Raw genomic sequence first — 27,383 nt, 5'->3', positions numbered from 1 at the left:
ATTTAAAGTCTTATAAGAATACAGTAAATGCTGTTTATCACATAATCAGTGAGTTTCGGGTAAATGAGTAAAATCTTGGAGTCTAAATTTTTGACATTTTATGATAAGCATCACTCAATTTTGTTTCTGGATCCTTTAATCTTGTTATAGTGTTTTCCTTTTTTTAGCCTCACATTTTAAATATCATTTTTTAATATTAGTGTCTTTCTGCATTTCTTTCTAACAGATGGGGTCAAGATAGAAGTTTTCCTCCTAACTACTTTGTGACAGGCCTAACAATGTGTAGCTCAGTTTCTCCAACAGGACCAATTACCTACATGAATGATATGGTTGGATAATAATTTCACCTTCAAGAGCCTTTGAACCCATACCATCTGCTTCAAAGCAAAACCTCCTCCAGTCAGGCAGTGTTATAGGTACCAAGATGTCTAAAAGTTTGAGAATATGGTTTTCTTTCACATTCTCTTTGTATTATCTCATCCACCAGTAACTATGCATCTATATGACCCCTTTTCAAGTAAAATGTTATAAATTTTTGCAAACCTTCTATCCTAAAGCAACTACTCAACATCATAAGTTTTGGTATAAGTGCCACTTTTCATTGCTATCTAAACAGTTGGAAATTTCATTATTTTCATTTTCACTGTGGACTCTATAGTTACCCAGATGTGTTTTCCACACATTTTCCAAGTAGCTTAGTTGGTTTGGGGCATGCCTTTTTTATTCATACTTAGTACTTTTAGACTATAAGAGGAAATGGCTAATAAAGCAATAATACTCTAAGTATTGAATGTGGGAGCAATAGAGATTTTTGGTTTACTATCACTTATACACACACATATGCCACATATATTTAAAAACTAACACAAATATATCTTAAAGTATGTGTTAACATGTGTGTGTGTGTGTGTGTGTGTGTAACTTAAACAATGATAAAGAATAGGTAGAAAACATCATTGCTGGGTATGAAATTGAAAATGTATCAGGAATAAATAAACTGGCATTTGAAATAGCAGGCTGAGTAATGAACTATCAACATCTTGTAAATGGGTACCATCATCTATACTGAAGGTCCAGAATCTAAGGGTGAAGTCAAGGCTTCTTTTCTTTTCTTTTTCTTTTTTTTTTTTTTTTTTTTTGGTTTTTCGAGACAGGGTTTCTCTGTGTAGCTTTGCGCCTTTTCCTGGAACTCACTTGGTAGCCCAGGCTGGCCTCAAACTCACAGAGATCCGCCTGGCTCTGCCTCCCAAGTGCTGGGATTAAAGGTGTGTGCCACCACCGCCCGGCCAAGGCTTCTTTTCTAGAGCTGAGCAACTCATAGCTCCTTGCTTTTGGATGCCAGAATACCAAGTCTTTGAACTTCATACTCTGGGATTTGTACCAACTCTGTCTTTTCCATATTATCAAATTTACAGACTTAGATTGAGCTATGGTTGTGGGTTCTTGCATTGTAGATTAAAAATGTCATATCATGGAATGTCTCAAAGTGTATAATCTTAAGAGCATATTCCTATAATAAATAGGTTCTTATATTATCCACATCATATCTTCCTTTCCTTCTTCTGTTCCTCTTCCCATGTACCTCTCTATGCAATCATTTCTTCTTATCTGGAAGAACTTGACTAATGCATTTGCATTCAAAGACTTCATTCTGGATATAGGCAGCACACATGACAGGTATTTGTATACAAATAGTAAATCTTATTCATGATTTTGTATTATTCATAAAGATGTCATTTCTCAATATGCATAAATTCTGAGTTTGTTAAAATAATTTCCAGATAAGTCATCACAAAGATAATCTATTTCTAAACCTGGAAGATATTCGCTAAGTTCTGAGATACTTCTGGTGAACAGGTTTTATTGTCAGAACCAGTTTTTTAGAGAGTTATATTTCCTACATGTGAGGTGATATAGGAATGAAAAAAAAAGTGAGAACAATAATAGAATTTCTAGTCAATGATATTTTCAAACTGAGAAGCATAACACAAAACCCAAACTTCCATTTCCCAGAAATAACTTCATGAGATCTGTTTACAGAATTGAAATCAATGTGGACAAAAAGATATCCAAACAGGATCCAGTTAGGAGGTGAGAAGCAAAACAACTAGCTAGTACTTTCTAAGTTAGATAATATAAATCTAATCATTCTGGAAAAAAATTTACTGACATTTTTCAACTCTGATTTTAATGGAAATGCTTGCTCAGAGCCAATCATCACCCTGCAAACAACAACAAAAAAAAATCCCCAAAGACAAAATTTATAACTGAAAGGAACAACTAAAATGTGCTTTATACATAATGGAGAAATAAGGCAGCAGGTAGAACTGGAAAATCATGGCTGACATTTCCCAGGTGCAGTTCCACTAAGCATCTGCTGTGTTTGGAAAGAGGCAAAGGTCTTGTAACCAGACCCCTTCGTTGGCAGAGGTTTGCTGTTAGGAAAAAAAAACATGGCTAGACTATTGCTCTCAACAAGAGAAAGGAAAAGATAAAAATAAAAATAAACCCCACAGTCTTAGATAACTCACTGGAAGGGTTCATGAACAGTAAAGTGCTTGAAGATGCTGTCATCCTCATGATTCATCAAAGAAATATGAATCAATGCCAAAATGAAATATCTCAAAAGGCAAAATAATGAGAAGATTGTGAGAAAACTGGAGCTCACTTGGTTGTTGGCAATGTACAATGTTTCAATCACTTTGGAAAAGTGTCTACAAAGTTCTTATATAATTATGTCTACAGCTTCCCCAGGAGCCTACAAATCCAATCATGAGTATTTACATAAGAACAATGAAAACATGTGTCTATATAATACTTGTATAAGAATTGTATAAGAATATTCACAGCAGCTTTACTCATAACATTCCATACTGGAAACATTCCATATGTCTGTCAAAAGTGAGTGAATGAATATATACATATTTAGTAAACTTAAGCAATTGAAAACTGTATAGAAATACTAACATTATATAACATATTGAGCTTCAGATATTTATAATGTATGAAAAAGTCCATGTGTATGTATCACTCTCTCTGTCTGATTTATGTAGCAAAACAAGGCACTGATATAAATACATAATTTCTGAGTAAAGAAAACCCTGCCTGGTCATTCCATGCATGTGTAAAGGGAGATGGCAAAATGTAATATTAAAAAAAAACATTATTATTATGACAATTTGACTAGGCCTAAATGATGTTCTGGTAATTGCAAGCATGATTTCTGGTTGTTTCTATTAGTGTATGTCTTTGGAGAAGAAAGACAAAATGTGCATTCCAAATACACAAGCTGTTGTAATTATCCTCACCAGTGATATCCAATCTATTGAGTTCTTGAGTAGAGTAGAAGGTCAAAGCAGGTTAATAACACCTTGAGATGGGCCATCCTGATTATTCTGCATTCTCCAATCATAAATATAAGTTCTTCTGCCTTTTGACCAGATTAGTAGGTTTATTACTGGCCACGTGATTCTGGCTTTCAAATTCAGAATGACTCATACAACAGGCTTTCTTCATTTGATTAGCAGATTGCAGTATGTAGGAATGCTCAGCTTCTGTAATTATGTGAATTCCTATCCATGATTAACTCTCTCTACTCTCTCTCACTATCTCTCTGCCATCTGTCTGTCTCTTTCTCTCTATCTCACTTTCTCCCTATGCCCTCTCTCCCTGTGCATAAAACAGTCTTCCATCCATTATTCTTTTTTGTGAAATCTTTCTTGGATGAAGATAACAATTCTAATATTATTAATGTGATAAAATAACAAGATCTATGCTTTTCTAAAATTGAGCAAATGCTAGGGAGATAGCTCAGTTGGTACAGTGTTTGATCTACAAGTAGAAATACCAGAGTTGCATACCTTGAGGGAAAATGGCAGCAGCAATGAGCACGTGTGATCTCAATGGACACAGGGACAGAACGATCCAACCAACTTAGCCAAAAAAGTGAATTCCCAGATAGTGAGAAATTCTGTCTATACTGACAAAAATGTTTCTAAAACATAAGGACAAAGCTGTCCTCAGACCTTCACATGTACCTCTACATTTATACATATACATATGTATGTATGTATATGTATATATGAATATACACACATACTAAGACACATACAGCCACACTAGACCAAGCTTAATATTATATATTATTTAAACCAAATTTAAATAGTGTTATTATTTGTGTATTTGTAGTTTCCTACATTAATATTTATCTGAACATGTTTGTTCTAAATTGATAATTAGAGAAATTATTTTATTTACTTATTAAAACATATTCTATAGGCAAATGCTCAGATTTATTTATACTATAGTACATTATTTTAATGTCTTTGCTCGGTAATTATTTCAATTTGAGAAATTAGAGATTTCTATTTAAGAAATAAGCAATATTTACTTTCTTAGTTAGGTTTTCATTGCTGTGAAGAAACATCATGGCCACGGTATCTCTGATAAAGGAATCATTTAATTGTGGTGGGTCGCTTGCAGTTTCAGAGGTTCAGTCCATTATCATCATGACTGGGAGCATAAAAGCTTGCAGACAGATGTGGTCCTAAATCCGAGAGTGTTATATCTTGCAGGCAATATAAAGTCAGCTGAGGCACTAGGCAGTATTCTGAGCATAGGAAACCTCAAAGCCTGCCCCCACAGTGACACACATCCTCTAACAAAGCCATACCCACGACAGCAAAGCCATAATTGCTAATAGTGCCACTTTCTATGAGATTATGGGGGCCAATTACATTCAAAACTACTACATTTACCTTGCAGGCTTTCTAGGCAATCTGGACTTTGCAACTTTTTATAGGAAAATGCCTAGGTGACTTATTTTCATTTCTTTTAACACTGACATTCAGAAAACCTCATACTAATTTGTTTTAGGGCATATGGCTAATCATGATATTCCTTTCAATGAACATGTCTGGTTTTAGAAGAAATTATAGTATTAAAATGACAAAATATATATGATTTTTTAAAATAATTTTAAATTTCTTAAACAATTTTCCAACATTAGTATGCAATTTGGAATACATTTTGATATTACTAATTCCGGAGTTTACTAACAGCCATTTACTGACTAGAGGTCCTTAATCCCTGTAACTATTTCCTTAATTATGTCATTGAAAGCCAATGGTTTTGCCTCCTAGTTAGACAATAGATGGAACATTTTATATATAATTAACAGTTTGCTAATTGATTTTTCAAATATTCATTAGATGGCTTGAAAGTTTTATTAAACTTTTGAGAATAATAGACAAGGATAAAGGAATTTATTTAAAATATAGACACTATAAAAAGACAATAGTAAGATGGATTTTTAGACAAGGTTAAAACTCAAGCTCCTACCCTGGCTGTTTCTCTTCTAAAAGCATCAGAGTATATTTATCACATTCACTATGTGTTCTAATATTTACTATGTGTTCTAATGAACCATCATTACTTTGAGAAAGAATATCTGATTGGATGTACCACAGTCTTACAGTTTAAATGCAGTTTTCACTGTTCTTTTCCAAAAGAGATAAAGATGGGAATCCCTTTATGAACACTGTTGGTGCTGTAATACACAATCCCTGCTGTTTTTCACATTTACACTCAGGGTTGCTCCACGTTGTTTGATTGAACTAGTCTCAGCCTCAAGTCTCCAAGTGCCCTGTGACTTTTCATTCCGACATGTGAAAGCTGGAAATTGTCAGAAATACCTAGGTCTATACATCAGTTGAAGAAGCATTGTCCAGTGTTCAGGTGGAGCCGATGTAAGCTTATTTTATTTTCTGTCATATATATGTAAAATAATCTCGTTGGATGAAAGGCAGAATCAGGCAGTCAATTATGATAGCTAGAAGGAATTTACAAAGTAGATAAGTTTTGTTAGTGCAGGTGTATTGCAACACCATGGCATGCAGTTTCTGAAGCAAATTCAGTGTTTCCAACAGGTTTTTATCCCCTGATTTTCTAATGATTTCATTCTGAATTAGACAAAATTTATTTTCTTCTACAATAAAATGTTACTTATCAAAAATGAAAGATTTCAATGTAATTATATTTTTACTAAAAATTTCAAATAGTTACTTTCCCGCATTTTGCAGTAAATAGTCTAAAATCTTCAGCCATATGAGAAGCCCCATCATGTTAGTTAAATATTTAATAAAGTTGAATTCTTAAATCTGTTTGTTTGGTTTCTTGCATCCCAGTTCTATATACTGTGTTTTGCACAAGTAAATCATCACAATATATTTTCTATGTCACATATATAATTTTAAAGGGATCTCAACGCACTGAAATAAGATTGGCTTTTTATCATAGCTTCACAGAGTTAAACTAATGCAACATAAACAAAAGTAACATACCTGGAAATAATATTCTACAACATGTCCCCCTTTTTGTTTAAATAAAAAGGAAGGTTTTAACTTCAACATAGTATAACTACATACAACAAACATAGTTATCAAGTAAGAATTAATTTACAATATTCAGTCCATTTACATTTAGTGAATTCGGAGAAGGCACTCCACCATTCAGCTTAGTAATTCCAAAGTTTATATATATTCTACTTTTTATCATAACTAAGGAAAACTGAAACTATAACTATCTCGTCCTCAACTCCATCAAAGACCCAGAAGGATATAATATTATCTCACAACAGAGACATTTGGCTGCCTGGACAGTCACCCAATGTTCCTCTGCAATGCGGGGACATCTGTCTTCAGCCCACAGATCCACAACATATGGTACTTTTCAGTAAAGCAGGAAATTTGAAGGACTGTACTGCCTTGTTTTGGTGAAGTTCATCAGTCCCTTTTCTTTGTGTCCTGCAGAATATCTGACAGTCTCTTCTATAAAGCAGGAATTTTGAAGGACCGTTCTGCCTTGTTTTGGCAAAGATCAACAGTCTTTTTCCTGTGTGTCCTACATATCCAGTCTGCACATCTCATTGTTAGCAGTCAAAAGCAAGAACAGTTTCTTTGCCCAGCTGCTAACCTTGCCACAATGAAAGAAAACTCCATAAGGAGTTTCTCCAATGCCCTTTATCTTCTCTGAAGGAAATTGGTGCTGCCAGCAGCAGATGTGTCTCATTGTCATAAAAAGCGCCAAGTTAACAAAATTTTGTAAATGCCATATTTTGTAGGTCATTGAAATATTTGAAGACCATCCAACTATCTAAAATATATCTCTGTATGATCTGAGAAGCATAATTAACATATCTACAATTTTGATTTTTATAAATAACTGACCACTAACCTATATTCCTGATTTTCCTATGTAGTTTATAATAATAGCTTTCAAAACTAGAACTTCACCCTACATTTCCAAATGAACTGCCTAGGCATAATACCTCAAACAAAAATGGAAACATAGCTACAATATGTTGTATCAAAAAATGACCCTGAATTTGTATCAATATACAAAAATCCTTTAACAAGATTAGAAACATATATACAGTATATTGTAACACAACTTAAATTTGTATCAATATACTATATTTCCCCAAGTGATAACAAATATCTATAACCCAACAAATAACCAAAGACCATCCACATCCCCCAACTCTCAGAAATGTGGACATAGCTTTCTCCATACTGCTTACTGTTGGCTATGAATGAAGTATATTTAGGACCCCAGAGAGAAAATTTCAAATAATGGCCAAGTTTCAGGATGACCAGAAATAATCTTTGCTGATAGATATCACCTGTCAAGATTCAGGAGGTCTCGCCTTATCAAACCTGATTCATATTAACACTGAAGGAATCCACAGCCTCTCACCTTTGATGGAAACAAAACTCCAAAGCACTTTATTTTATTTTATTTTATTTAACAATACCATTCAGTTCTACATATCAGCCACGGGTTCCCCTATTCTTCCCCCTCCCACACCCTCTCCTTACCCCCAGCCAACCCCCGATTCCCACCTCCTCCAGGGCAAATCCTCCCCCTAGGACTGCAATCAACCTGGTAGACTCAGTCCAGGCAGGTCCAGTCCCTTCCTCCCAGACTGAGCCAAGTGTCCCTGCATAAGCTCCAGGTTTCAAACAGCCAACTCATGCAATGAGCACAGGACTTGGTCCCACTGCCTAGTAGCCTCCCAAACTGATCCAGCCAATCAACTCTCTCACCTATTCAGAGGGCCTGATCCAGCTGGGGGCCCCTCAGCCTTTGGTTCATAGTTCATGTGTTTCCATTCCTTTGGCTATTTTTTTCAATAATTGAGTAGGACCGAAATTTATTATAAGCCACAGTCGTCCTAGGGATCTCCATACGATATATATAGCCCCTATGGTTCTATGGGCTGTGGTCTGATTGTTCTTTATTTTATATCTATAATCCACTTATGAGTGAGTACATACCATGACTGTCTTTCTGGGTTTGGGTTACCTCACTCAGGATAATTTTTTCTAGTTCCATCCATTTGCCTGCAAATTTCATGCTTTCATTGTTTTTCTCTGCTGAGTAGTACTCCATTGTGTATATGTACCACATTTTTTTCATCCATTCTTCCGTTGATGGGTATCTAGGTTGTTTCCAGGTTCTGGCTATTACAAATAGTGCTGCTATGAACATAGCTGAGCATGTAACTTTATGGTATGAATCAGCATTCCTTGGGTTTATGCCCAAGAGTGGGATGGCTGGGTCTTGAGGTAGTTCGATTCCTAATTTTCTGAGAAACCGCCATACTGATTTCCACAGTGGTTGTACAAGTTTACATTCCCACCAACAGTGGAGGAGTGTTCCCTTTGCTCCACATCCTCTCCAACATTGGCTGTCATTGGTGTTTTTGATCGTAGCCATTCTGACAGGTGTAAGGTGGTATCTCAGAGTCGTTTTGATTTGCATTTCTTTGATGATTAAGGATGTTGAGCATTTCTTTAAATGTCTTTCAGCCATTTGTAGTTCTTGTTTTGTGAATTCTCTGGTTAGCTCTTTAGCCCATTTTTTTAATTGGACTGTTCAGTATTTTGATGTCTAGTTTCTTGAGTTCTTTATATACTGTGGAGATCAATCCTCTGTCAGATGTGGGGTTGGTGAAGATCTTTTCCCATTCTCTTGGCTGTCTTTTTGTCTTATTGACTGTGTCTTTTGCCCTGCAAAAGCTTCTCAATTTCGAGAGGTCCCATTTATTAATTGTTGTGCTCAGGGTCTGTGCTGTTGGTGTTTTATTTAGGAAATGGTCTCCGGTGCCAATGCATTCAAGAGTGCTTCCTACTTTCTTTTCTATTAAGTTTAGTGTAACTGGATTTATGTTCAGGTCTTTGATCCACTTGGACTTGAGTTTTGTGCATGGTGACAGATATGGATCTATATGTAATCTTTTACATATTGACATCCAGTTATGCCAGCACCATTTGTTGAAGATACTTTCTTTTTTCCATTGTATAGTCCAAAGCATTTTTATTTCCATTTGGCATATACTTTTTAAAGGTTAAGGTATTCTTAAAGTATATAGGTTGATTTCTTTCAACAGTCCCTCTTTCAGTTCCAGGTCTCTTTGCAGCTGTCTTTTGCTTTCCAACAAACAAAAAATTCCAAATTAACACAATAACATACAGAATCCAGACTCCCTGTGTATTTCCCATCCTGTGTTGCTTTTTTTCCTTTATATTACCTTTACTCTTTCTTTAAATACTATATTATCATTTTTAAACTATTCATTTCTTCCTATGACTATACCCTTTTTCTTTTCTTAAGGCAATGCATATTGTTAAATATACTATAACCTATTTGGAGGTTTTTCTGTCTGGACCTCCTTTTTATAGGCAAATTAAGTCCATTGATATTAAGGGATATTAATGACCAGTGGTTGTTCATTCCTGTTATTTTTTGGTGGTAGTGTTTGTATGTACTTCTCTTCTTTGGGGTTTACCGCTGTTGCTTTATCTGTTGCCTGTGTTTTCGCGGGTGTATCTGACTTCCTTAGGTTGGAATTTTCCTTCTAGTGCTTTCTATAGGGCTGGGTTTGTGGATAAGTATTGTTTAAATCTGGTTTTGTCTTGGAATGTCTTGTTTACTCCATCTATGATGATTGAAAGTTTTGCTGGGTATATTAGTCTGGGCTGGCATCCATGGTCTCTTAGTGTCTGCATTACATCTGTCCAGGTCCTTCTGGCTTTCAAAGTCTCCATTGAGAAATCAGGTGTTATTCTGATGGGTTTGCCTTTGGCCTTTTTCCTTTGCTGCTCTTAATATTCTTTCTTTATTTTGTACATTTAGTTGTTTAATTATTATGTGGCAAGGGGAATTTTTTTTGGGGAGGGGGTCTCTAGCCTGTTTGGTGTTCTATAGGCTTCTTGTATCTTCATAGGCATTTCCTTCTTTAAGTTGGGAATGTTTTCTTCTATGATCTTCTTGAATATCTTTTCTGTGCCTTTGAGTTGGTATTCTTCTCCTTCTTCTATCCCTATTATTTGTAGGTTTGGTCTTTTCATGGTGTCCCAAATTTCTTGGATATTTTGAGTCATGACTTTGTTGGCTTTAGTGTTTTCTTTGACTGATGAATCTATTTCTTCTACCGTATCTTCAATGCCAGAGATTCTCTCTTCTATCTCTTGCATTCTGTTGGTAATATTTGCATCTGAAGTTCCCGATCATTTACTCAGATTTTCTATTTCCAGCATTCCCTCTGTTTGTGTCTTCTTCACTTTTTCTATTTCCCTTTTCAGTTCTTGGACTGTTTCCTTCGTTTGTTTCAATGCTTTTTCATCATTTTTTTTCAGTGCTTTATTGTTTTCTTCCAGGACTTTATTGTTTTCTTCTACTTTATTTGTCCTTTCCTCTAGTTTTTTATAGCGTTCTTCCCATTTTTTTGTCTTTTCCTCTATACGAGCCTCTACCTTCTTCATGATGTTATTCAAAGGCTGTTTTCTTCTGCTTCTTCCAATTTTTGATTTTCAGGTTTAGATGTTGGAGGAGGGCTAGGTTCTGGTGATGCTGTATTGCTCTTAATTTTGTTGTATATACATTTGCCTTGAAGTCTGCCCATCTCCTTGTGGTTCGTTTTTGGTCTTATCAGCGCACTTGGTTCAGACAGCGCTGACAGATTCAGGAAGTCTCTGTCTCTTGTCCAGATGGGAGCTCTCTTGTCCAAATGGGAACTCTGGGGCAGGTTGGGAGCTCTTGTCCAGAAGGGAAGTCTAGGGCAGGATGGGAGCTCTCTGGTTCAGAAGGGAAGTCTGGGGCAGGATGGGAGCTGGGGGCTGGTCTCTAAGTCTCAGGAAGTGGCTGGGGTCTCTGGAGGATATGCGTGGGGGCAGGGCACGGAGATTGCAGGGTCTGCCAGGAGTCTTGGAGAAGGGGGGCCCTCCTTGTAGGGCTAGAAGGGAACCTTCCCAGTGGCCAGAACCTGGGCCCAAGTTGGGCAGGTCTTCCCTGGAGTGGTTGGTGCCCAGGGATGGGGTCTAGGCTGAGCCTGGACACTCACTTCTGGTCCAGAAGGGAAGTCCATGGCAGGATGGGAGCTGGGGGCTATCTCTAAGTCTCAGGAAGTGGCTGGGGTCTCTTTTATTGTGTATCTTTTCGTCTTTTATTTTTCATTACTCTGTAAGCAAATTTTAAACTGCTAAGCATCCTGAACCTCTGACTATGACTTTGGCAGCTGCCTGCTTTTTGGGTTGTGAAATCCAGGACTAAAACTCACAGTTCAGTTGGAGGTACATTTCAGGAACTGCATTCAACTTTCCTGGAGCTCTAGAATGCAGATGCTTGCTCTGTGGCAGGCATTTTTACTTAGTTTTTTTTTTGTTCCTTCTTAACATACTAGTTGCTAAAGTGCTCACTGTCCTGCAGAAACTCTTGAAGGAGCTGTTTTTTTTTGTTTTGTTTTGTTTTTTTTTTTGTTTGTTTGTTTTTTTAAAGCTTTCTCAGGCACTATGGAAATTCAAGTGCTATGTGGTATGCCAAAATGTTATTGTTTATTTTGGCTCTTATGGAGGGCCTGCCACACAGCTCCCAAATAAATCACAGATGGAGGCTTATTCTTAATTATAAATGTATGGCCTTAGCTTGGCTTATTTCTAGCCATATTTGCTTAAATTTAAATTATCCCATCTATCTTTTGCCTCTTGGCTTTTCCTTTTGTATCCCTGTATGCCTTTCTTTGTTTCTTTACTCTGTGGCTTGTGTGTAGCTGGGTGGCTGGACCCTGAAGTCCTCCTTCTCTGGCTACTTCTCCTCCCATATTTCTTCTTCTATATATTCTCTCTGCCTGCCTGCACTGCCTGTCCTTTCTGCACCTTGCTATTGGTCATTCAGTTCTTTATTAGACCATCAGGTGTTTTAGACAGGCAAAGCATCACAGTTTCTCAGGGTTAAACTAATGCAACATAAACAAAAGTAACACATCTTAAATTAATATTCTACCACAACACACACAAACACATACACACACAGGCATGCACACACACACACACACACACACACACACACACATACACACACACAACACAGCACATATCTACAGTGTCAATTTGACTGTATTTGGAATCACTTGTGGAACATATCTCAGAAGGTGTTTCTGAGGGTGATTCCAACAGACGGGTTTCAATGCTGGCTCTAAATGTGGACCACTTAATCTCATGGAGAGGTGGCATAGACTGTATGACATAGAGAAAGTGTCAGCACCGACATTTATCTATAAATCCTGACTATGGACATAATGTAGCCAGCCATCTCAGGCTCTTGTCTGGATGCCTTTTTCTCCAGAACTGATTGTACTCTGAAGCCCTAAATTAAAGTACAATCTCTGTTCCTTTCTTCTTTCCATGTTTTTTGACAAGTATTTTGTTACAACAATAAGAAAAGTAACTACAGCATTTAATGTCTAATATAGCATATTTATTCATTTTGTCATTACTGCTTATTATCTAAATTTAATGAATATTTTTGAGACCAGATCCTATTGCTTACCTATCAAACTATCAAAAGCAAATTAATAAACAAAAAAAAACCTGTCCAGTGGTAGTGGGTGTTGATGAACTACTGTTACAATGAGTAAATAAATAAGAAAATAATACATTTGTCCTTTTTTTATAGATTAGTAACCCATGAACCATTAATTTGCCTTTTCAGTGGGGCTTTTTTGGGAATGTAGCCACATCTTTTAAAACTCCAGAATATACAAATCTATACCTTTTATAATAATTCCCTGTTCTTTTTTTGTTTTTTGTTTTTGTTTTTGTTTTTCGAGACAGGGTTTCTCTGTGGAGCTTTGCGCCTTTCCTGGAACTCACTTGGTAGCCCAGGCTGGCCTCGAACTCACAGAGATCCGCCTGCCTCTGCCTCCCGAGTGCTGGGATTAAAGGCGTGCGCCACCACCGCCCGGCTTAATTCCCTGTTCTTATAACTTAGGTCTATGATTATAATTTGGATATTGTTTTTATTCTGACAACTTACTGTATCTTACATAAATTGTTTTTCTAGATACTTCCTTACATACACTCTCAAGTCTCAGTAACAATTACATCCAATGGTGTTAACACATCCAGCTAGCTCCATCTGACACATTTTTTCCAAACTCAATATTTTTTATTTTTTATATGCTCTGAAATTAAACATGTCAGCAACAGAAAAACAAGATGACAAAAAGTAAAATGGGAATAAGAATAGCTCACACTGAGAAGTCATAATAATAACAACAACAGTATTATTTACCTTTCCTATAATGCTACCTGTGTGTCCCACACAGCTCTCTGTGGTGTATGTCAATAAACAGGTGTGTGTGTGTGTGTGTGTGTGTGTGTGTGTGTGTACATCTGTGTGGCTGTGTGTGTATTCAATAAATTTTAACAATCCCACTATTAAATTGTATTAAACTAATATTCATTTTAAACTGAGGCTATTCCAAATAGCCTTTCTAAAACTTATAAGAATTTCATAGTTAACATTTGTATATTTAAGATGCTAGGCCTTTGAAATGCCTTGTAATAGAAAGTGCTCTCATCTCTTTATGAGATACACATTTTTATGTTTCCTGTTTGAAAATCATGAGGACGTAAGGAATTTGACTTATCCAAGCCTGCATCCTGCTCTGAAGAGTGTCTTGGCAGGATGCTCTTGCTTTAAACTTTTATGAAGTGCAGTAGACAAGGGATAGTTGGTATGATTTACAGTGGAAATTGATTTTGCCATCAAGGTATGTCTTTGTCAGCTGGACAAAAAAATATTCATTTCCATGTCTAGTAATTTTAGAGGAATGAGCAATGAGATAGCTAACCATTCAGAAGTCTAAGAATGCTGTGTTAGACTGTTTGCTTACTCTGGTCAAGTTAACACAATGAGGTAAGATCTGTCTTTACTCTTGTCATAGGTGAATAAAAATTTAGCTATATGTCTGACAAGGATCAAAAGAGAAGTAGGCAATCAGTATAGGTCATGTGGGGATGTGTAGTCATCTGTGATAAGGCTCTTTCTACCAGCAGAGTGAGGGTACCTTCTTACGAGTACAGTTCTGAGAGCTTAGGCAAAGGTCAATACTGTCAGGGCTTAGAAACTTTCCACACTTCTCTTTAACTTTCATTACATTAGACAAGTATTTCTCCAGCACTGTAGTGTGGGGGTTCAGATGGCTCCCAATTTATTAAAATATAATTGCACTATTTAAAGCTAGATGGGTTAAAAATAAAGATTAGATTCAATATCAGCACATAAAAAGTATACTTAGAAAAGCAACGTATTTCTGTAGACACACATGTTACTTATTTGTATTCTTTTACACATTGTTTTTGTCTTTGTCCCTTCTATTTTTATTTCCTGGAAATTTATCCTTACCATGCTTCATTTAGAAATTTTATAAACACATTAGTTATCGTAATGGCATTTTGTTCCCTAACAAAAACTTTTTGTGCAGTCATCTTTCCTAGTTTTGTTCAGCTTTATAAGCTATGAACTAATAAAACAAAGTCAAGATAATTGTATGGGAAATTTATGATTCAAGTAGAATTTCCTTAAAATATTAGTGAAAATATTTGTATTTAATTTATTTTTCACAAACCCACTCAACTATTTGAATAAATATCATTATGAGCTTTGGAGTGAAACACTGGTCTATGTAAATAGTTTTAGGTTGCTTATTTGATTACCACTGAATAATAAATCAAAAATATATTAAATAAATATGCTTATCATTGTTTTTCATTACTTGAAAGAAAATAAATAACATTTTGTTGTGTCTTTTAATGGAATTTGCTGGAATGCAAAATTTGCATGCATAACTTATTATCTACAAGCTTCCAGATACAGGAATGACCTCATAGATGGTTAATAATAACTTTTCAAGGAAAACATCAATGATCTCCTGACCAATTGCCTTTCTAGAATTTGGATGACCCTTTAAGATTTGCTAAAAAATTCATGGTGTTATTTTACTATAAAAAGAAATAAGACTCTATCTTAGGTTGAGTTTTCCATACTTTATACCTATAAGTGAACAACAAATATAAGGCATTTTACAATGTTGCTTATTATTTATTGTAATCCTCAATTGAAGCTAAATTGTTGGCAAAATAATGAGACATTTATACACTGAAGGAAAATAAATGCTATAGTATAAAATTATATTTATACTAGAATTACATGTATTTTTTCCTACTTTTGAAAATATGTTATAGGGAAGGTCTCCATTTATTTAAAACAATAGATGGATACTGTGATGGTCAGTACAGAGAGTCAGCTTGGCAGATCTAGAATTAACTGGGAAACTGTCCGCTGGCATACCCATGGAGAATTAGTTTGGTTAGGTGAGTCTCTGGGTAAGACCATGGGGGCATTCATCTTATTTTTTTAGTTATGTGGCAAAAACCATCTAAATTGTGGCTAGGACTGTTTCCTGGGCAAGGGATCCTGACCTATATAAAATGAAGGAAGGAAGTGAACACTGTCATGAGTTGACCACACTCTGCTCTCCAACCTTGAGTGTAATGAAACCAGCCACGTTAAGCTCCACTTGCCCTTGTTTTCCTGATCTGAGCTATCAGAAAATAACAACTACCCCCCTTAAATGCTTCTGTGAAAGTATTTCATCATTGCAACAGAAAGGAGTTAAGACATACTACTTATATCAAGTATAGGCCTCAAAGAATAAAATCAAGTAACACTCAGAGATTTTAGTGCAGAAACAGTGATTCTGCTGTGTCATTATATAAATAATTCTAAATCCAATTCCTTAATATTAAAGGAAATAAAAATGAAGACATCCACCATCTCTACTCTTAGAATCGTGTCCCCTCCTCTTGTGCTAAAATCCCTAGCCTTCAGGGGAAGAAATTCATGGAGACATCCCATTTAGGACTAAACGTTCCAAAGTCTCTACCTCTCTGCACACTGTCCAGTTGTGTTCATTCCCATCTACTGTAAGAAGAAACTTCTCTGATAGGGCTGAGTGAGGCACTGATCTATAGGAAACACTCTTCCAGACACAACAGGACTGACAGACTCACATAGATTGTGGCTGCATGCATAGGACCTATGCAGGTTCAAGCCTGATGAGGTCCCAGAACTGAGAGGGGAAGAGGAAATGGGCTCCTACCCCTAAGAAGCTATTTGCAATTAACATCTACCAGCAAAGGGAAAATCACTGTCCTCCAAGGAAGTGTCACTGGGTACATCAACCACACTCCAGGGGAAGCCCATGCCTAGGTGTAGGTGGCCAACAAAAACAAACACTATATATTGGTTTTGTCTGTTGGTTTGTCTTATTTGGTTTTTGAATTTGGGGCCTTCTTGGTTTTTAGTTTGTTTTTATTTGTGAGACAGAAAGACCATGAAGTTGTGTGGGTAGAGAGGTGGTAAGAATCTGGAAGGAGCTGATGGAGGGGAAAAATGATCAAATATATTGTATTAAAATATTTATATAAATAATGAATAAAATGGTGAATGTTTGCTGAAAAAAAAAGAAAAAGTTACACTGTCCTACATCAGACTGTTGAGTAAACATATTTTCTTGACTTTGATTATAGATGACAAGTGATGTATAATAACAGAACCACTGATAGTAATGTCATGGATCTGCTGTAGGTCCTCATGAGCCGACTTCTTGTCTTTCAGTATTGCAGTACTTGGGAAACCAGATAATGGACAGGTATCATAGAATAATCTTTTCCTGGTTTAATTTTAATTAAAAACTTAAGGGTGGAAATATAAATGTGTTAAATTGGACAAACTGGATCTGTTTGTGCTGCTATAATAAAATTCCATGAACTAGATAACACAGAAATTACACTAATTTATCTACATAACTGGTTGAAAGTCAAAATTGAGATGCCTGAAATTTTGGTTCCATCTTCCGATTTACGGCAACATTTCTTCCTCTAGCCTCACACAGCAAAAGTACTTTGATCCTGTAAGAGCATAATCTTATCCATGGAATTTGTGCTTTTATGATCTAATGACATTTCCATGGGGGCCCACCTCTATATTCTATTTCCAAGAATGTTACTAAATTTTAATACACACTACACCATAGAATCCTGGTCCTTATTGGTTTAGAGTGTAATCTTAGTTTGAACTTGTATTCTCTTATTGCATATTGAACAAGTGTTAACATCACACAGGAGGGTAAATCAGATACAATTCAGGAAATCTTGCCCTGTTCTCTCCTGATCTCTATTCCTGTAGTCTTACAAATAAAGGATTGAGGTGTACAAAATAACTCAGTGTCACTTGAAGTTAATTTTGTGCTGTAGGAAAAAGCTTCTCATCACTTTGTAAAATATCCTGGTTAAAATGGAATTCAAATAGTAAAGTTCTTCAAAAATTCATTCTTCATTAATTTTGTTAATATTTCATCAACATTGGCAAGTGGACCTGTTTTATTTAAATGATGTATTAATTAACTAAATTTTATTTTATTATATAATATTGGTAATAAAAAGATGAATGTGTGAAATGCCTGGAAAGCTACTATACACAAATGTAGGTTCAATTGTTTGTGTATTGAAAACCAAACAAACTGAAGCAATTGATTAATACAGGCTATTCATATAAAAAACAAATATTTCAAAGTCCCCAAATACATGTTTTCCCATGCATTATTCACTGTCATTCAAAGTCATTACCAACTGTCAAATAATTCTTGTTTTAAATTTTTGCTCCAGAAATTTATTTTATTTTATTTTTGATATCTGTATAATATAAAATTAAAAATCTGATATAAACTATCAGTTCTAACTGAACTTCTATTTTTAACCTAAGTTTCTCCATTTTATGTGTCTGGAGAAAATTCTCTGTCTAATAAAAGAGAGAGTAGGAAACCAATGAGTCTATTAGACTTTTATTTTGTGGGGGTGATACATTACAGACTTTAATAAACCATGAGTTAGTAAACAACAACATAAGGAATATATGAATATAAAATTGAGTCTAGTAATTATTATGAGTACTAGAGCTAAGCAGAATTCTCACAAATTTATGAAGAAAATCAAGGGAGGAGGAGACTGGACCTGCTTCAGCTGAGTCTATCAGGCTGGGCTGACTCCCCAGGGGAGACATTGCCTTGGAGGAGGTGGGAATGGGGGGTGAATTGGGGGGAGTCTTGGGGGGGGGAGTCCATGGCTGATATGTGAAATTAAGTTAATTATAAAATAAAATATTAAGTAAATAAAAAAGAAAAAGTTAGAAACATGTTGCCAGAACAATGGATTGAATTGCATGGGATGATATTTTCTTATAGGTCGAAACAAGACTAAATATTGAGCACTTCAAGTGATCTACTTCATAGAGTTAGTTGTTGACAGACCTTGGATACTTAGACTTCTACCCACTAATCTTTTCCCCTTATTCTAGGATAGCTGCTTTACCATGCAAATCTGTCATTCATTCAATGTGATGTATGCAAAATTCTAAGGGACAACTGTATCTTTTCAAAAGGGGAAATGATTTTGAAAATATGTTTGCATTATTAACACAGCTTCATTTGTATTTTATGTTTATTTGATGCTTTATAGAAAGTAGTGCATTATGAAAACTAAATGTTTATATATGTAATTGTGGTTGATTAAAGAAGGAGAAATCATTGTAAGTAGAAAGATAGTGAAAGGAATTACTTTAAGAATTGATGTGGAGGTCAGGAAAATATCACTTCAATTTATTTTTCCATATTTATTACTCTCTACCATGTTTTTCCATTTTTTGGATTAGAATCATCAGAAACATAAGGAAGATGGTCTAAAGACATCCTTGACTCTCCCATTACCTCAGGATGTCGTTAATCTTCTCTTTAAAAAAACCTGTTCTAAATTTTAGTACAAAATTTTAATCTAAAATCCACTAATTCATCTCTACTGTGACTGCTGTGTTACCAATACCACCCGAGTATATACATGCTTACATTCATGAATGCACATATACTCATATGCATATAAACATTAGATATTGGCAGCTACAAATTTAGTAATACTTTCTAGACAAAACTTTCTGTCTATCTACTTTCATCTAATTATCTATCTATATCTATCAGTCTATCATTTGTCTATCTACTTATTTATCTATCATCTATTTATCAAATTGTCTATGATCATCTATCATCTAAATCTACATCTATCTTTCTATCATCTATCTATCTATCTATCTATCTATCTATCTATCTATCTATCTATCTATCTATTTATCTTCCTACCTATAAATCCTGGTATTTGTGAGGATTTATATACAATACCCCTCACCAGGATTTCCAAATTTTCTTATACTTGTATTTTATATATGCAGGTTTTATCCATAGCCTAAATACACATATGTATATCCCCTCCAGATTAGTTATGACATCTAATACAATACAAATGCTTTGTAAATAGTTGCTACACCCTATTATTTAGTAATAATGACAAGAATAATATCTGCATATTTTCTATGCAGATGTAAATTTTGAAAATATTTTTAATCTTTAGTTGGTTGATTTAAATTTAAATGTGTATATATATGAATATATGATTAAATTTAACAATTACTATAGCAATTGGCAACCTTATAATTCTAAACTACAGACGAAATTTTTGAAAGAGTGTGAATATACTATTAATTATATACTCATAGCGCATCAATATACTATTAAATGTACTAAAAAGATGGATCAGCTAGTGAAATGCTTGCCATGTAAGTATAAGGACCTGAGTTCAGATCTCCATCACCTGTGTATTAAAAGAAAAATCATAGGACAAAAATATGCATCGGTAACTACATCACAGGAGGATTCTGGGATGTTGCTAAGCAAGGTAGTCTAGCAAGATCAATGGGCTTCTGGTTCAAGTAGAGCTTCCTTCTGAAAACTAAGGTAAAAAGCAAAAGATGTCAACCTCTGACATACCCATGCTTTTAATCTGCATCCACACATGTACTACACAACATTAATACTCATAACCACATGGTTCCTAGAAAAACATGTCTAAGAAATTAACTCAACCAATTCTTCCAAATTAGAAGGTTTGTGCTTCTTAACCATGAACTGTACTGTCTCCTAGGCAGTCAGGTACAGGACAACAGCACGTACTTGATCTTGAGGAATCATGATGTTCTCCACTTTTTTTCTTCTCTTTATCTTTGTATGCACAGTCTTTGAGGTGCCACATTGGTGGAGCGTTAGAGACTCTGCTTCAAATCTCTATGGGTAAAACAGAAAAGCTACAAAAGCCTCATCAGCGCAATGTTTCCTTCCTAATCCATTTGTGCAGACTTTATTTGTGCAAACGCTTTCTGGGTTTGGCTTCAGAACGACAACTTTAATGGGCTTTAATAGAGAAATAACGGACGGACCAGAGACATGACAACTGAGGGTTTGAGGACTCTACCAAGGCTGTCCTATTCCATTTAAGATTCAGAGCTGAGAATAATCTGAATTCCAGTGGAGGGGAGACAATTGTGGAGATTAATGGCAAATACATAATCATTTATATTAGTTTTATGTTTTGAACAGCGCTGCGTAACTTAAAAATACCAAATTGCACTAGAAAGACTATCATTTTGAATATGAAAATAAAAACACAAATTAACTCTGAACTTTGTGATTTTTGCAAATAACCGGATTTTTTTCAAGTGTAATAATATTCAGAGTTACATAGCATGCCAGCTTCAGTGACAGTTTGTTCTTAAAATACTTGACTCTCATATAAATCAATTTCTAGATGTAATGAGATACAAAACTCCTTGGCAAAGTTTACAAAAACTTGGTTTTTTTGATAATCCTGCCTAAAAGTTGAATTAATGTGTTTGTGTGTGTGTGTGTGTGTGTGTGTGTGTGTGTGTGTGTGTGTGTAATTTGACTATTTGGGATTAAAAGCACTTTATTTGAAATGAGGTATAAAACTTAAAACTATTGTAAAAATTGATCAAGACTCAAGAAAATCTGGGCATTAAATACCCTTAAATAGAACAGTCACTATGGGTGGAAATATATCTTCCTGTATTTGTACAATACAAAAGAAAGTGGCAGAAAGTAGCAGTAATTCCTTACTGAAATATGTTTTTAAGACTGAAAATAAAATACAACGTAAATGCTCCGCATATTCCTTATTTCATATAGATCTTATCTGAAATCAATTTTTATCTGAATTGGCCAATTTAAAGGATGAATGGCTCACACTGTTGAGCTCTCAGAGGAGAGGGCTGCTGCTTCCAGAATTGCAGGACCACAGGGAGACCAAGTTCCCCCAAAACCATGAAATTAGAGGGATACTGTTCTTAAATATCAGATGGATGCTTACCAGTTTTACTGAAGAGAGATGGAATTCCTTAAAATATGTGTTATTAATAATGCTTTATAGCCCCTAAAAGAGTAGAATTTATCAATTAAAAAGAATAGTATGGTGTTGGATATCAAAGACAGATGTTCACGCATAACAGGCAATTGAGCCAACGTTAAGCTGTATCCCCAGTACAAAGAGAAGTTTTTTTTTTTTCTTTTGTAGTAACCAATACATTTAAGAATAGCAGTAAAAAAGAAAGGCTTTGTCTTGATTCTTTTCTCACTCTGAATGCTCTTTGGGACTATTTACTGACCGGTTTAGTTAATACAAAAGCTTATTACATACCACCCGTCAAACAGGTAAGTAGCTGAAACATGTACTCTCTTGAGCCTTGCCTGAATTAGGAGCTGACCCTTACCCCTTAGCTATCAAGTCAGTAGATTTGTCTTATTTTATTTGAGCATCCGAAGTTTGAGATGGATTTTTTAGCTTTACTGTAGTCTTTAGAGAAATAAAACCCATACTCCAACATCTGTATTAAGAAATGACACTGTGTACATAGAACACATTTGCTCATTCTACGGCAGTTTGGCCTTGATTATTTTCTTTCTCTATGTGAGAATTTAGACATAAATCAACTCATTCATGTGAGAGATGTGTCTCCTGTAAACTTTCTGTTAATGAGTTTACATGGATTTGTGGCATAGTGCAAGCTAACTATCAATTAACTACCAGTGGAATGTAAACAACTTAGCTAAATTATGACAGATTGACAAAATAAGTCTCTTCAGCTTGAATCTGTTTAATCAACTTCTGATATATTTCAAAATAATGTGGGTGTCTCAGATACTAAACTCTACAAACAACAAAAAAGGGAAGCCTCTCTTCCCAAAGTGAAAATTGTTGTAAGATTCTATTATTTGAGTCCTAGATTTTTCACAGGACTGCTGTAGCTCAGCATTTGAGCACAGTAGGATGATATGTTGATTATCAGCCCATTTGAAATATATGTGGAAAAGGCATTTTAAATTTCTGTTTTATATATTTGCAAAAAAAAAAAACAGTGTTTGCTTTAAGCAGGGCTTTATTATTATTTCCAGTCTTCCTATTTATAGTCTGAATTACTGCAATTTTTGCCAGTATGACTTTAACAAGGTCTCATAATAGAAATTTATTATGGTGCTCAAAACTGGAGGTTCAAAAAGAAACAAAGTGATTTTAAGATGGTTCCTTCTCCCAACTGAGCCAAGGATCTCCTCTCAGCACCGTGTCTTATGATAACATTTTTGTAGTGTTACTTTTGTTTAAAAAAAAAAAAGGAAGTCTTGGGCTGGGTGGCAGTGGTGCACACCTTTAATTCCAGCACTCGGGAGGCAGAGCCAGGTGGATCTCTGTGAGTTCAAGACCAGCTTTCATTTTTATAGACACTATCATGCTGAGTTTAAATACAATTTAGTGGCTTCCTTTGGACTTCATTTACTGTAATAAGACTCATCTCAGTAAGTCATGCCATGAGGTACTTAGATCAGGACTTCCTCATATGAATGTGTGGCAGGAAATAATGCACCCAATAGTATAAATACAAAAGTGCTACTTAAATCATAAGGTTGCATCAGAGAATCAAAGTGTACAATTTTAAGATCCTTTCTTTGATACTGGCCTTAATCATCCAGAAATGAACCTCAAAACAGTAAAAGTCAGGATTGCAAATTTAACTTTGCATTTTATTTTATTCCATATTTGTTGCTGGAAAACATTACACATAGATATTTTGTTTTCTTAGATATTTTCCATTTCAAATAATTTCAGCGCCATTTTTAACAGCTTATTTTTTTATCTAAAGTATCATTTGTACCGTTTTTGTCACTTGGTAGTAGTTAAGATGGAGACTAGTTATTGCTACTTTCTCATTGCATTATTTCTTCACCACTTCTGTCCTACTTGGCTTTAACTGTAAAGTTGACCTAACCTAGAATCACCAGAGAAGGTAGTCCACTTGAGGGACTGCCCAAATTAGATTGCCCTGCTTGCATGTGGGAGTGTTCCCTTGACTGTTTATTGATATGTGAGGACCTAGTCCATTGTGGACATTACCATTTCCCCAAAAGGTCATTTGATGCTGTAAAATAAACCTAGCCAACAAGACCCCAGTTGGATAGGCAAAATTGGACAGGGGAAATTCCACCTTAGCCAGCCAATATATGAAGAATACTGGAAGTCAATGGCTTCTGAGAGAGTGTGAATATGTTTCCTACAGGGATGAGTTCACAGGTAGGCCAATCTCAAGTGGTCAGTTCTAGGCATGTGTACATATGAGCAACACTAAATAGACTCAGCATGATGTATGTAATAAATAATACAGCTAACAATAACAATTAAGAAAGGGATGAAGATATTGGGAGACAAGAGGGAGGGTATGTAAGAAGTTGGAGGGGGAGGAGAATCAGGAATGATGTTGATATAGTGCTCATGAATGAAACTCTAAACAGAATAAAATATAAAAGAAAGAACAAGAGAGGGGGAGGGAGGGAGAGAGGAATGAAGAAAGAAATAAATGAAGGAATAGAAAGAAAGAGAGAGGAGGAAGAGAAGGAAGAAGAGAGGGAGGGGAGAGAGAGGGGGAGAGAGGGAGGGAGTGACGGACAGAGAGAGAGGAAGAGAGAGAGAATAGAAAAGCATGAGTATTTGAACAAGTCATGTCCCTCCATAGTTTCTGCTTCAAGTTCCACCTTGAGTTTCTGCCTGGACTTCCACCCAAAATAGACAATGACATGTAAGCCAAAATAACCTCCCCCCTTCCCTTAGCCTGTGCTTAGTCATGACCTTTGTCACGACTAAAACCAGAGTAAAATCAGAGCACCACCATAATCCAGTTTCTTTTCTGCTACCTGGAGAGCCAAGAAGCTTTTTCCTACGTTTTTTCTTGGAGGCAGTAGCTGCTGCATGATTATCCCTGAAGTCCACAGCTCATGATTGCAATAACTTGTAAATGTCCCAGGTATGTCTAGAGCTCGAGAGACAGCTTATAATTTTTTTTGTAAGTGTTTCATTCTAGTCTCTGGGAATTTTTCTTATACTCCTGCAAGAATGGTACTATGTATACAAAGCTTGGCATATCTCTCAAGAAGTTTTCTATCAGGAATTTTTTTGGAGTGTTTGCTTTAGTCTTGTGAATGTAAAGGGGAATCTATGCATTCTTTTTGGCAATATAATAAACAAACAATGTTGAACTTTTAACTTTCAGTGAAAACATAAATCTTTAACAGGAGATATGGAAATACAATTTAAAAATATAATATTGAAAACACTAATATTTTGTAGTTTTGAAACATGTTTTAATTAACAGATATATCAAAAACAAAAAATAAAAAAGTGTTTTTGTAATGTCTTTAAACTTACAGATTATTAAAGCCATTGAAAATAATTTTTCTCTCTTAAATGTGATAGCATATTTAAATTGTATAATCTTCACAATTTTTATTTCCATTATATAAAAGAAATAATTTCAAAATAATGTACCATAAATTAAAAGCTTCATATCCTGTCTATCGAGCTGTTAGGGATGAGAAATTTTCCAAAGAAAATGTTTTATTGTTATTTGTTTGTTTGACAAGATTTTTGCATTCAACAGTGAACACTAAGATAAATGAGCAGGAAATTCCTATCAAAACTGTTTAAAGTTAGATATGCATGATCAGTTGTTGGAATATTATAGGTACCCTGCTGCATATTGCCAAATCCCTTCTCCAGATACTCATTGTTCATACAAACATGAGATTAAGTCCCTATCCTTTTGTTCTGTTTGTGCTACTCTGACCAAATCCATGCACTTGGATTGTTTGGTCTGTGCAGGACAGATACAGTATACTCTTATTGACAATCCATGCTCACACATGCCTTACCACAAAAAGAGTCTTCATGAACTGTTAATGTGAAAAGGTGTCTTTAAGTTTGTTACAAGGTATTATTCCAAACTCATTTTAAATTCGTTCTACAAGCCAATCACATCTGTTTTCCTGATTATGTATCACACCTTCACTGAAATCTAACATTTTATTCGCCAATGTAAAGAATAAGTCTTTATCTAAAAGAGAGAAGAAAAGCTTATGTTTGAGGCAAAAACTAAACTTTATATGTTTAGAAATGGGAATATAAAACTGAGAGTAAGGAATCTTTACAAAGCCCATATGGCCACAGATGGACATGATATTTTTTCAAGACTATTTCTTGTTCTATAAAGCTTTCAGAATTATCAGTATTAATAAATGTAAGAAAATATAAATCATTTTTAGAGCTCTAGTGTGCTATTTCATATTGTTGTGTAACCTTCTGACCCACTTAAAATGAACACGTGGGGAATCTACTTTAATAGCTTCTTCCTGTAGGCTTGAGGGATTTGATCACTAGCACTGATCTTAAAACAAAAGTGTAGTTGGGTATTTCAACTCATTTCAAGATATCTGTGCCAGAAAGTTTCATGTTGAGTTGGCATCTCCTAGGAATACCACTGAAGAAACAATACAGAAAGAGGTAAGAAAAGAGAAATATTTGTTCAACACTCTGCATGATAGAACAAAGTGCAAAATCATTTACGGCAGATTTCCTCATCCCAAAGTGACAGGGTACCATAAATCACTAATTTCCCAATTTTGAAAGAAAAGATAGAATATGGGATAAGGTCATGTTCAGTTCAGGGCAAGAAAACCAAAGCAATGTCCAGGCTGAACTTTACATATTTTACCAAATCTCAGAGGAAGTTCAGCATGAGCATATTATTGTTGTTTTCATTTTGGGGAGATAGGAAATGAAAATTATTTTGCTCCATTTCTAAAATATTATAGCATAACTTGGAATAGCTTTTTTTGTTATTAGATATAAAATATTGGCTGATTCTTTTGTTCATAAATGAATACTTCAGTAAATAAATGTTGATATTTTAAATTTTTCTAGTATTACTAATGTAAGTTTCTTTTAAACTTACACTGACAATCTCAAACTCATGCTTCCAATTAATTTTCATTTTAATCTTCAAACAGTTTAAAGCCATTACTGGAATATTCATGTGAAAACACAAAAACCAATACATGTTTATATATATAAGCACAGACATACATACCTTTTTTTTTTTTTTTGGTTTTTCGAGACAGGGTTTTTCTACATACATACATTTTTTTATATAAAATATGTGTGTTTGTGAAGATATTTTCAAAGTTGATACAGGCTGTGTAATAAGACCCTCGAGGAGAAACTAACAGATGTTTTCAACCAGAAAGTTTGTCATGCTAGAAGAATGAGAATACACGTGTTTGAAAGGACTTTCTTTTTTTTTTCCTCATCACAGTCCCAGTGGGCCTCTTTTACCATCATTCAAACTCCTATATCCCTTCCTTGACCTAGGCGGAAGCATCAGACAAAGTGTCACAGACTGGCACAGAGATGAACTGTCTGATAGAAAATGAACAAACAAACAAAACAATTTTTACTTTACATATTTCAGAAGATGTTTATTGCCTCAAAAGGTCTCCCTAATTGGAATAAATTCAGAAGGCTGTGGTTGGGGTTAGTTCTCCGATAGTGCTCACATCTCACTTTTAGACTTAGAATCCCAGTTGACAGCAACATACTCACTGAATAGCAGTAGTGGATATTTAAGGCCTATAATATCATTACAAGGATTTTTTTTCCTATGCAATCCTTGCTGTACTTCTAATTCATTTAGTCCAAACCATGTAT

This window comes from Peromyscus leucopus, chromosome 18, assembly GCF_004664715.2.
Source record: "Peromyscus leucopus breed LL Stock chromosome 18, UCI_PerLeu_2.1, whole genome shotgun sequence".
Classification (NCBI taxonomy): Eukaryota; Metazoa; Chordata; class Mammalia; order Rodentia; family Cricetidae; genus Peromyscus; species Peromyscus leucopus.
This window is presented reverse-complemented; position numbering follows the sequence as displayed.